The sequence below is a fragment of the Rhineura floridana genome, chromosome 1, assembly GCF_030035675.1.
Source record: "Rhineura floridana isolate rRhiFlo1 chromosome 1, rRhiFlo1.hap2, whole genome shotgun sequence".
In the NCBI taxonomy this organism is placed as follows: Eukaryota; Metazoa; Chordata; class Lepidosauria; order Squamata; family Rhineuridae; genus Rhineura; species Rhineura floridana.
In genome coordinates, this window is record NC_084480.1 from 69,462,697 (window position 1) to 69,472,877 (window position 10,181).

Consider the following 10,181-nt stretch of genomic DNA (forward strand, 5'->3'; position numbering starts at 1 on the left):
GGGGAGTAAGCAGTCCCCATAGGCCACCATGTGAATATTTTTACTTTGCTGGCCTATTAGCTGGTGGAATTCTTGTGGGGATTGGGACCTGGGGGGGACTTGGATGTCATGTAAGTCCCCCCATGGCTCCTCCCTGCCACACCCCAAAATGCCATATTTGGGGGGCTACCACCACCTTCTGTTTATTGGCTGCATAGCAACACTCATGCAGTTCCTGTTAAGGAAGTAAATGGATTCAGAAGAAAACTAACATAAGAAATATGTAGTTAATTCTACGGGGGTATGAAATGACAGTATTGAAAATTTTTGTACATTTTGAGAAGTGCCAAACTATTTGAACAATGTGCCTAAATTATTAAACCAAAATGTTTTTGTAAAGTGGCATGAAAATCCAACATGATAATAATTTGGCACAGCAATAGTACTGTATAGCCACAAACATCTAGGGGCAAATAGATTTTTTCCCCTTTGAGACAGTAAAATTTGTCATATAACCAGAAATGGCTGCTGACGGTACTTAATCATATACTAACCAGTGGCAGAATTTGGGCCAATTTAGATCACTTCATTGGCTCCAATTTTCTGAATTGTGAGACACTCATAGATGAGAGGACATCTCACAAGCCCAAATTGTGGTTTGTATGCCGCTGCTCAACCAACATGTAGAAAACTTGCAGTGCAATGAAAAACAATGGCGTGTGCTCAAACCAGTTATTTAATTGCCCTGGTCCTTGGGACCATCATACAATGCATGAAGACAATCAAATCACTTGATGGCCTTATAGGCCCCTTCCAACTCTACTATTCTATGATTCTATGAAATCACCCGGCTATAATCTATATGCACTAGTTCTTTATTCTCCCACAGTGGATATTTCATAACTGAATCAAGCCTGGTGCCTGCAGGAGGAAGGGGACCATCACCGTCCAGGGAAGGAGAGCCATTTGCTGCTGCTGCTGTCTGCCAGCCTGCCAGCTTGCCTGCCTGCCTGCTTGCTTGCTGCTGCTGCTCGGCTACCACCATCATCACCCTCTCCCTGTTGGACTTCTGCTCGGCAGGTGTCATTCCTTGCAGGACCAGGCCCCAGGTACTCAGCCAACTGTTGCTGATTTCTTCCACCTGTCCCTTCTCTGGAGGGGATACAAAAGCTGGCTGGCTGAGGTGGCTCCTGCTTTGTCTGCCTTTTTGTGGGACTTGAGTCATGTGCCTGGGAGAGAGGACTCAGAGCCAAGTGGGGAGACTTGAAGGGCCCCCAATTAGTGTAGTGTTGGGTAGAGGGAGATATGGCATTGTGAGGAGGACTTGCCAGGTAAGGGGACCGCTGCCTAGGCAGTTATCGACTGTGCCTTGTTCTGGTCCTCCCCACACCCGAAGGTTTGTTGGTTTCCCTATCAACCAGCTCTCAGGCCTCCGGATGCTGCTCCTGAATGCCAGATCGGTGCATAATAAGATCTCCCTCATTCACAATTTAATAGTGAATGAGGCAGCCAATCTGGCATGTATAACGGAGACCTGGGTGGGTGAGCAGGGAGGAATCAGTCTCTCCCAGCTAGGCCCGCCAAGGTACCTGGTTAAGCATCAGAGTAGATCTGAGGGTCGGGGAAGGGGGTTGCTGTGGTCTATAGGAGCTCCATCTCCCTCTGCAAGCACCCTGTCCATGTAACTACTGGTCTGGAGTGTTTGCACCTTATGCTAGGTCAGCGGGACAGACTGGGGATTCTGTTGGTGTACTGCCAACCCCACTGCCCAACAGACTCCCTAGCTGAGCTGACAGAGATGGTCTCAGGTGTACAGTTGAGATCCCCCAGACTGTTGGTTCTGGGGGATATCAACATCCATGCCGAGACCACCTTATCCAGGGCAGCTCAGGATTTCATGGTCTCCATGACAACCATGGGACTGTCCAGTATGCCATTGGCCCAACACATGTAGCAGGGCATACTCTAGATTTGCTTTTTGCAACTAGACATGGAGTTGGTGATTTGAATGTGGGGGACCTTACATCAGTCCCTCTGTCATGGACAGATCACTGCTTGCTGAAGTTTAGACTTACAGGGGCTTTTCCCCTCTGCAAGGGTGGGGGACCTGTTAAGTTGGTCCACCCCCAGACACTAATGGATCTGGATGGTTTCCAAAGGGCTCTGGGGAGTTTTCCAGCTGATAGGGTTGGCACTCCTGTCAAAACCGTGGTTGAACTGTGGAATACAGAAATGACCCGGGTGGTTGACATGATTGCTCCTGAGCACCATCTCCTATGTAGAGCTCGTACGGCTCCATGGTATACCCCACAGCTGAGAGCAATGAAACAATATAGGAGACGGCTTGAGTGCAGATGGAGACGAACTCCTAGTGGATGCAATTATACACTGGTAAGTGCCTATGGTAAGCTGTATTTAGGGGCAGTGAGGGCAGCAAAAAAATATTTTGCTGCCACTATCAAATCATCAATCTGCTGTCCAGCGGAGCTCTTCAGAATTGTCCAGGGACTATTACACTCTGGCCCCAGGGACATGGTAGAACCATCTGAGGCCTGCTGTAATGAATTTGCTAGGCACTTCCAGGATAAAATCTTTAGCATCCACCAGGACTTAGACTCCAGTGTTATAGCAGGTGAATCAAGCGAGGTATCCAGAGCACAGCCTTGTCCTGATTTCTTGGATGAGTTTCAGTTGGTACAGCTTGAAGATGTTGACAAGGTGCTTGGACAGGTTCGTGCAACCACTTCTGTGCTGGATCCTTGCCCTTCTTGGCTAATAAAAGCTAGCAGGGATGGAACAGACGGCTGGGCCAGGGAAGCGATTAATGTCTCTCTGCAAGAGGGGGTGGTCCCTAGCTGCCTGAAAGAGGTGGTAGTGAGACCACTCCTGAAGAGACCCTCCCTGGACCCAGAAAATCTTAATAACTATAGGCCGGTAGCAAATGTTCCATTCCTGGGCAAGGTGCTTGAATGAGTGGCGGCCGGCCAGCTCCAGACACTTTTGGATGAGACCAATTATCTGGATCCATTTCAGTCAGGTTTCAGGCCTGATTTTGGCATGGAAACAGCCTTGGTCGCCCTGTATGATGACCTTTGTCGGGAGAGAGACAGGGGGAGTGTGACTCTGTTGATTCTTCTTGATCTCTCAGTGGCTTTCAATACCATCAACCATGGTATCCTTCTGGGAAAATTGACTGAGTTGGGAGTGGGAGGGACTGCATAGCTATGGTTCCGCTCCTACTTGGCTGGATGCAAGGTGGTGCTTGGGGAACATTGCTCAGCACCCTGGACTCTCCAGAATGGGGTTTTGCAGGGGTCAGTTCTGTCCCCCATGCTGTTCAACATCTATATCAAATCGTTGGGTGTGGTCATCCGGAGCTTTGGAGTGCATTGCCATCAGTACGCTGATGACACGCAGCTCTATTTCTCCTTTTCATCTTCTTCTGGTGAGGCTGTCAATGTGCTGAACTGGTGCCTGGCTGCGACAATGGACTGGATGAGGCCTAATAAACTGAGTCTCAATCCAGACAAGACTGAGATGCTGCTAGTGAGTGGTTCTTCTGACCAGATGGTGGATGTCCAACCTGTCCTGGATGGGGTTACACTCCCCCTGAAGGAGCAGTTTTGTAGCTTGGGGGTTCTCCTAGAACCATCTCTGTCACTTGAGGCTCAGGTAGCCTCGGTGGCACGGAGTGCCTTCTAACAACTTCGGTTGGTGGCCCAGCTATGCCCCTATCTGGACAGGGATAACCTGTCTTCAATTGTCCATGCTCTGGTAACCTCCAAGTTAGATTATTGCAATGCACTCTACATGGGGCTGCCTTTGAAGATGGTTCGGTAACTGCAGCTTGTGCAAAATGCAGCGGCCAGATGGGTAACAGAGACCAGACGGTCTGAACATATAAAACTGATTCTGGCCCGCTTGCATTGGCTGCCTGTATGTTTCTGAGCTCTATTTAAGGTGCTGGTTATAACCTATAAAGCCTTACGTGGCTTGGGACCACAATACCTGATGGAATACCTCTCCCAATATGAACCCACCCATACACAATGCTCAACATCAAAGGCCCTCCTCTGGGTGCCTACTCCGAGGGAAGCTCGGAGGGTGTCAACAAGGGAGAGGGCCTTCTCAGTGGTGGCCCCCAAATTATGGAATGATCTCTCTGACGAGGTGTGCCTGGCACCCACACTGTTATCTTTTTTAGTGACAGGTCAAGACTTTCCTCTTCTCCCAGGCATTTTAGCATGTGTTTTTAAATTTTAAAATTTTTAAATTGTGTTTTAATTTGTTTTAAAAATGTGTTTTAAATTTGTGTATTTGTTTTAATGTTTTTAGTTACTGTAAGCAGCCCAGAAAGCTTTGGGTATGGGGTGGTATATAAATACAATAAATAAATAATACTGCAAGGATTGGAAATCTCAAGCCCAGGGACCAAATGCATCCTCTCTGTCTGGCCTTCCCCAGGCTGTACACCACCACCCCCATGCCACGCTGCTAACTAGACCTGCTTTGTAGTATTTTTGAGTGTTTTTCTTGAGAAGTTTCTTTTATACCCGAGGTGGGCAACTAATTAACCCCATGCTTAAAGTCTACGTGGCAAAAATCCTACCCCAAATCCTTTATGGGGCCGAACTGTGGGGGGAGTCGGTAAAGCAGGCAGTGGAAGTCTTCCAAAATAAGTTCTTACGGCAGATCTTGGGTTTGCCTCAGGGGGTCCCGGCAGCCCATCTGAGAGCGGAGCTTGGCTTACCCTCCCTCACAGCAAGAATAGACCTAGCACATTTCAGATTCTGGCGGAAACTACTTAGGTTGGATGAATGCTCCATACCCAAACTTTGTTGGACGGAGCAACATAAGACCAGGGGATGGGCACACATGATCCAAGCAAAACTAGAGACCTATAATCTCTCTATGGGGAAATATCTGAGCCTCAGCCCGCACGCGCTCAGAAACTGGGTCTTCGATCATGATGCGAGCCAGGATCAGGCAGTAATTGCAGTAGCCCCTTTCTCCCCCTGGTTCCCCCTAGTCAAACTCAATCATGCTAGACCCTTTTATTTTGAAGTCCTGATGCAAGCCCATCTGCGCAGGGCGTTCATGGAACTCAGGTTCCAACTGATGCTCTCAGCCTATCTGGATGGGAGATACCTGGGCATCCCAGTTAAGGAGCGGAGATGCATCTTTGGATGCAACCAGTTAGAGGACATCACCCACTACTTGCTATTCTGCCCCCTATATGAGGACCCAAGAAGGAAATTCCTAGCTTACCATATCCGCTTGCTTATGCGCACAGGGAAAAGCCCCTGAGATATGGTCATTGAATTCCTGGCTGATAGCAGTAAACAAACAACAGTTGCAGCAGCCAACTTTGCCTTTGCTGCAAGGAAATTACAGGAGAACCACATTAAGACTTATAACATCTTGTAATTGTTTTAAATTTGTACAAACTTTTTAGCCTTTCGATGTGTATTTGTGTTATGTCGTATTTTGCAAAGGCCTATGACCATATGCAATAAAGTTTTGTTGTTGTTGTTGTTGTTGTTGTATTCTTGAGTGTTTTTCCCTAGCTGGAATTTTTTATTTTATTTTATATACATACCACTTAATTATTCCCATTTCTAAGTGGTGAACCTAAGAATGAGCCATCCATAAAATAAAACAATAAAATCATCATCAGGCCAAACACTATCTTAAAATGCCTGCTGGAACAAGAAATAATAATAATAATAAAATTTTATTTGTTAGTCGCCTATCTGTCCGACTTAATGGACACTCTAGGCGACTTACAACCAGAATTAAAATACAATATACAATTCATCCAATATCAAAACATCTAAACACAACAAAAAGCTAATCCACCCCAAGGTTCTTGTAGGCCTGCCTGAATAGCCAGGTCTTTAAGGCTCGGCAAAAGCTCATCAGGGAGGAAGCATGTCGAAGATCATAAGGGAGAGAGTTCCAGAGGGTGGGGGCCACAACTGAGAATGCCCTCTCCCGGGTCCGCACCAGCCTAGCTGTTTTGACTGGTGGGACCGAGAGGAGGTCCTGTGTGGCTGATCTTGTGAGGTGGCCTGATTGGTGATACTGGAGGCGGTCCTTCAGATAAACTGGGCCGAAACCGTATAGGGTTTTAGAGGTCAGTACCAACACCTTGAATTGGGCCCGGTAAACCACTGGTAGCCAGTGTAGATCTACTAACACTGGGGTAATGTGATCTCGGCATCGGCTAAGCTTGATCAAGCGTGCCGCGGCATTCTGTACCAGCTGCAGTTTGCAGACCGTTTTCAAGGGTAACCCCACGTAGAGCGCATTACAATAGTCTAAGCGAGAGGAGACCAGGGCATGTATCACCTGTGGGAGTAGATGCACAGGAAGGTAGGGTCGCAGCCTCTGTATCAGATGGAGTTGATACCAAGCTGCCCGGCTCACTGCTGAAACCTGAGCCTCCATGGACAGCTGGAAGTCAAGAATGACCCGTAGGCTGCGGACCTGGTCTTTCAGGGGTAATCTTACCCCATTCAGGACCAAGTCGATGTCTCCCAGCCTTCTCTTATCACCCACGAGCAATACCTCGGTCTTATCGGGGTTTAGCCTCAGCCTGTTCTTGCCCATCCATCCACTTATGGACTCCAGGCACTTGGACATGGTTTTCACAGCCAACTCTGGTGAGGACTTAAATGAGAGATAGAGCTGAGTGTCATCCACATATTGGTGACACTGCAGCCCAAAACTCCTGATGATGGCTCCCAGCGGCTTCACATAGATGTTAAATAGCATGGGGGAGAGGATAGAACCCTGTGGCACCCCACAATTAAGAGGCCAAGGGTCTGAAATGTCATCCCCCAATGCCACCCGTTGACACCTGCCTGAGAGATAGGAGTGGAACCACTGCAAAACAGTGCCCCCCATTCCCAATCCCTCTAGGCGATTCAACAGGATACCGTGGTCAACGGTATCAAAAGCCGCTGAGAGATCTAGCAGGACGAGGAAGGTATATTCTCCCCTATCCAACGCCCTCCTCATATCATCCACCAGGGCGACCAAGGCTGTTTCAGTTCCATGTCCAGTCCTGAAGCCCGATTGGAATGGATCCAAATAATCCGCTTCATCCAAGTGTGTCTGTAACTGTTTGGCCACCACTCACTCTATCACCTTGCCCAAGAATGGTAAATTAGAAACTGGACGAAAGTTATTCAACTCTTGGGGATCCAAGGAGGACTTTTTTAAGATGGGCTTTATCACTGCCTCCTTGAGGGCTGATGGCATTGCACCCTCTTTCAAGGATGCATTTACCACTGCCTTGATCCCTTCACCCAGTTCGTCTTTGCAGCTCATAATGAGCCACGAAGGGCAAGGGTCCAGAAGACAGGTGGTTGGCTTCACGGTAGAGAGCACCTTGTCTTAATCATATGCCTGAAGAACACCTAGGGCTTATCCAGATGACCGTATAATGTGTGACATGACCGCTTTGTGCTCTCGTTATTTTTTGGTCATCCTGATGACGTCGCGCACAAAAGCGCTTTTTCGCGCAGTTAAATCCGCTTTGGCACAACTGCGAAAAATGCGATTATCTTTTTTAGAGTGTGAATCATCTGCTGTGCCTTCCGCCGCTCGGATGCAATACCGCGGATTTTAGTGAGGAGGCTGGTGCATGGGCGGTCCTTGGGCGGTTTCCCGTTCCCCTTCGTTTTTTCCAGCCAATCCTGTGTTTTTTTTTTTTTTACAATAATTTTTATTCAAATTTTCATAAAACATAGAAAACAAAATCATAAAACATTCAAAGACAAAAAACAAAACAAAACAAAAATGATTAAACAAAAAAAAATAAAATGTTGACTTCCCATTTGTCACATATCAAATCAGTTATAGGTCTACAATATATAACAATCCTGTCTCTTAAATCATATTATAAAATCACTTTCCTCCAGTAGTTATCTTAATTAATCATCAAATCTCATAAACATTACTTTATTCTTTCCACAAAAAGTCAAAGAGAGGTTTCAATTCTTTAAGAAATATATCTATCAATTTTTCTCCAAATAAACATGTCAATTAATCCATCTCGTTAATAATTATAATAATCTTATTGTCATAACCATAGTCCAAATAAACATTTCGATTAATCCATCTCATCAGAATCTGTTAGGTCCAATAATTTCAATAGCCATTATTCCATTATCCCTATTAGTTCCATCTTCCATCTTCAATAGTCCTGTTAAGTCCAGTAATTTCAGTGTCCAATCTTCCATTATCAGTATTCCATAATAATCTTGCTGTTGTAGCCATAGTCATATAATAAGAGTCTGATGGGAATTTCCTCTATCCCAAATATTTTCTTGCCATCCATTCTGAATAAGTTGCTGAAATACTGTTGTAAAGTCATATCTGTGTTCTTCTTTTTTACAAAATGCACTGGCTCATCTCTTAAGAGTTTTTCCATTGTCACATGGCTGCAGTTAATTCCATAGATTTTCTCTATATCAAGCTCCATCACATCATTCCAGTCCAGAAGATTATCCAAGCCATTGATAACTTTATCTCTAATATCTTCATTAATTTCTTCAGAGACAACGTTAAATTCCAAACAGTAGATTTTATTTCTAAAATCCATAAACTCCAGATCTTTTTCCAATTCCACATTTGTTCCAATCTCCAGGACTTGTATCTTCCCTTTATTTTTTCTTTTCTCATCTCTGATCTCATTCTCCTCTCTCACAGGATCCCCTAATTCTTTAAGCTCCTGCGTCATTTTGCTCAGTTCAATTTTCAGCTCCTTACTACCCTGTCGCAGGGTTTGTTTCGTTATCTCAATCTCATCCATTATTTTCTGAAACATAATTACTTCCAGATTCTCAGCCACTTTCTTGATTGCCATTTTTAAAACCACGAAAACAAAGCAAAACAAAAATAAAGAAGAACCACTTCTTATTTCAGCAACAATTGGGTTAATATTCCAGGCTTGATGACATCACAGTATAAACAGAGCAACCTGCCTTATCTCTCTATGTTCAAGAATGCAAAACAAATTTAGTTCCCAGCATCAAAACAGTTAGTGGCGTCATGAAGAAGCAGATTCGTCAAAATAAAATAGACCAAAAAGAGAATAGTCCCAGACAATATAATATTCCTCGGAATAGAAATCAGGAATAGAAATCCCTCTTCTGTTTATTATCTTTAGAATGCACTTCCAGGACAGCTTTTTGCGACAGAAACAGAGATAAGCTGTTAATTTCGTGAATAACAGAGAAGAGCTATATCTCACCCAGAAGTTGTCCAAAGCCGATCAATCTGACAAATCTCCTTTTGCTGCAACAATTTAAACCAAGTAAAAAAAATAATAGAAAGAAGGGTGCTTGCCTGTTAGTCCGTTCTCTCTTTAAAGAAAAGATAAACGTATCGCTTAAGCAGATAGAGCTTGTTAGGAAGTCCGTCCGGCATTGTTGGCTGGACCTTATCTCATAAATTAATGAAATCCAGTCCTCCCAACAAAAACAGGCTTTTGAGGTTGATCTCTACGTTTCTCCCTGCCCGGGAGAAATTTCATCAGTCAAAAAAAAAATGTTCTGACTGATTTATATCTGAATAAGCTTCTTTTGAGGCGGGAGCCCGTCCCAAAAGCAGGCACAAGCGAAGTCACCCTTCCCGGAAGTCCAGCCAATCCTGTGTTTTGATGTGTGCGCATGTGTACAAATGCCAGTGGGAAAAGCCCGGGAAAACGTAACCAATCAGTGCAAATGGATGTACTGCGCAGATGCAGAAATGCGGTTTTGCACAGAAGCGGAAATCACGTGTTTTGGTAGTTGAGAATGAAGCTTTGCCCGCCATTGCAACTTTTCATTAATGCGCCTTTGCAGGACACTGCTCTCGCCATCCGATCATCTGTTCTGCGGCTCCCTATAAGGTAAGCGGATTTTTCCTGCTCATGTATGCCTCCCCTTCGCGCCAAACCACCACCACCACCCTTTCCTACATAAATGGCGTGGCGCAACCGAGGCATCCCTCCATTGTTGGTGGCTGCTGTTCATTGCTGTTTGTTTGTCCCTGTCAGGCCCTCCCTTAGCCTGTGCGGGGCCCAGGACAAAAGCGTGGTTCAGGGCCCACCTCTTTCAAGTTTCCCTCCCAAAATAAGATGGCAAGCGCTGCCTTTAAATGCGCTTCACAGCTGGTGACCAGGCAGCAGGCAGCACAAGGAGGCCACTCAC